Below are 3,310 nucleotides of genomic sequence, written 5' to 3'. Positions count from 1 at the left end.
TGTCTTGAGGGCGCGGCGAAAAGGTAGGAGGTCCGGAATCGTCCGGATCTCGGGGGGTAGTTCGTTCCAGAGGGTGGGGGCACCCACAGAGAAGGCCCTCCCCCTGGGGGTCGCCAGCCGACACTGCTTGGCCGACGGCACCCTGAGGAGACCCACTCTGTGGGAGCGTACCGGTCTGTGGGAGGGAATCTGCGGCAGATTCCCTCCCACCGAGGCCTCGACTGGACTTCCAGAAGCCAGCCAGTTCTCCAAATTCAGGTAAATTTAGCTACCGGTTCTCCTGAACCAGTGCGAACCGGCTGAATCCCACCACTGCATCCAAGGAATGTTTCACGGGGCCTGACACTTCTGACAAGCAGCTAATGGGAAAGGCTGAATTCATTTAACAATCGTATGATTCATTTAACAAATGCAGCGATTAGCTTAACAACCATAACAAAAAAGCTCATAAAATTGGACGCGACTCACTTAACAATTGGTTAGCAATGGAAATTTTGATCCCAGTTGTGGTCGTAAGTTGAGGACTACCTATATTGTGAAGGTAGTTCTGGTTTGAAAACAACACTTTTACGTTTTAGCTAGAAGATATGGACATGGGGTTCATTTGCAGTAGGCTGGGCATAGCCGGAGGATGATATCTGTCTCTACATTCAGGAAGCACTTTCTGCTCTTCCTTTTATACTAGTGAGTCAGAAAGTGCACATCTGCCCAATGCCTCTTCATTTCCTTGCATCCTTCCAAACCATTCTTGCTTCCATCCTGTGGATCCACTTCTTCAACCACTGCTTTTTGCTCTTTAAACTCTTATCTTTTCCAGAATCCTGCCAGTTTTGTTCAACCAAGACTTCCTTGGTCTTCCTCTCAAAGCATTCTCTGCTCTTTTATATATTTGCTTTGCAATTTGATCCTCATTCATGTGACCACGGCATGACACATTTCAAGTGTTAAAACTTTGCTAAGCGGTGCAAGAATAAACCCCGTTGCATCAATTACATTTCTAATTTTTTTTTAATGTAACATAAAGGGGTGTTTTTTTAACGTAATTAAACACAGCTTAGAATTCCATAGAATCCAAAATCCACATTGGTGAATGATCAGAGAATGTTTACAGAAGGAATTGAAGGTTAGTAAATAGACTTGAACTTTCGGACAGAGCAGAATTTGATTAGGGCAGGTTGATTGCGAAAGTAGGACAAGATTCCATTCTTTATAGAAAAAAATGCAGAATTACAACTACTGTAGCTTCTAAGAAAATCAGAGTGTCTGCTAGTGTCTAAAACTCTCATAGACACCATCCCCTTTAGGGTGATTAAGATGTACAGGTAATCCTTGACTTACAACCATTTGTTTAGTGACCACTCAGAGTTACTGTCAACTTCTGAAATGAACGTGGCTGAAGCCATCTTTGTCATTCTCAGTTGTCACACAGGTTGGGAGGAGGGAGGGGGAAGCAACCAAAAGTATTGTTAGACTAAACATAGAGTGATCCTGGGGGAACCAAGGTCATTCTCACAGGAGCTGGAAGGTGGAGAGAAGAATTGTTATGGAGCCCGTCAATTGCCCTCATTGGGTAGCGTGATCAATAGCATAGTAGGGGGAGGGAAGTGTTACATTTAATTACATTGAATCCCCTAAGAGGAATTTTAGAGTTGGTTTCACTTTTCACCATGCCGATATTATGTACCCAATAAACATGTTCTTTGAGGAAACTTCAAGCCTCAGAATCTGATTTGTTTGGGTCCATTAGTCGGAACCCCGACAGTTACAACAGCACTGGAAAAAATGACATGACCATTTTTCCACTTACGACCATTGTAGCATCCCTATGGTCACATGATCAAAATTCGGACGCTTGGCAACTGGTTCATATTCATGACAGCTGCTGTGTCCAGGGATCATGGGATCACCTTTGGTGACCTTCTGACAAGCAAAGGCAATAGGGGAGCCGTGTTCACCTAACAACCGTGTTGCTAACTTAATAACTGCAGTGATTCACTTAACAACTGTGACAAGAAAGGTTGTAGAAGGGGGCATGTCCAGCTAGACATAACAACACTGGACCCAGCATGAGCCTGGGCTTCAAGCTAATTAGGGAATGTGATTTATGACGGTTTATTGGAGGAGGGAATTGTGCTTTGATACTATGTGCTCAGAGGAGGGGAATTTAGTTTTTGGCTTCGATTATGCCAGTGCCTATACTATGCTACTCAAAATAATAATAATAATATTAATAATAATATTAATAATAATAATAATAATAATAATAATAATAATAATAATAATCATCATCATCATCATCATCATCATCATCATCATCATCATCATCTATATAAATAAAAATGTAAATGTTCGTTTGTTCAAAATCTTAAATCTCTGAAAGTTCTTCACCGATTGCTTTGAAATTTTGACACAACGTTGCATTCGAATACGCACGTGTTTTTATATACCCATATTATATAGATGTCACACCTGTGACAGGTAAAAACATGCTTTTTTTGAAAAACAGTGCCATCTGTTGGACGCTTTGAAATTGCCATTGAACATGCAATTCATTGAAACTCCCACATGCAACATTTCCAAAGCATCTGGCATGAGAAAAGTATTGCAGAAATGCAAACTTATTGTTTGGGATGAATGCACAATGGCGCATTGAGACTGAGCCACAGCAACGCATGGCCAGGTACAGCTAGTAGTAGTAGTAGTAGTAGTAGTAGTAGTAGTAGTAGTAGTAGTAGTAGTAGTAGTAGTAATAATAATAATAATAATAATAATAATAATAATAATAATAATAATGCTGAAGAAACAGTGGACCACCTAGTGAACTGCTGCAAGAAGATCGCACAGACTAACTACAAGCAGTGGCATGACAAAGTAGCAACAATGGTGCATTGGAAGATCTGCAAGAAATATCATTTGCCTGCAAGCAAGAACTGGTGGGATCATAAAATAGAGAAAGTCATAGAAAATGATAAAATTAAACTGCTCTGGGACTTCAGAATTCAAACAGACAAGCACCTGCAACATAACACCCCGGACTGAACAATTGTCGATAAGAAAGACAAAAAAGTCTGGATAGTGGACGTGGCAGTGCCTGGAGAAAGCAGAATAGATGAGAAAGAACTGGAGAAGATAACAAAATACAAAGACCTACAAATAGAAATAGAAAGACTGTGGCAAAAGCAAGCAAGGGTAGTACCAATAGTAATAGGCACCTTGGGTGCAATCCCAAAACAACTGGAGCACCACTTGAACACCATTGGCATTGACAAATTCGCCATTAGTCAATTGCAAAAGGCGGCCTTACTAGGAA

Source organism: Protobothrops mucrosquamatus, unplaced genomic scaffold, assembly GCF_001527695.2.
Source record: "Protobothrops mucrosquamatus isolate PMUCROS unplaced genomic scaffold, P.Mucros_1.0 scaffold2668, whole genome shotgun sequence".
Classification (NCBI taxonomy): Eukaryota; Metazoa; Chordata; class Lepidosauria; order Squamata; family Viperidae; genus Protobothrops; species Protobothrops mucrosquamatus.
Note: the sequence above shows the minus strand (reverse complement) of the source record.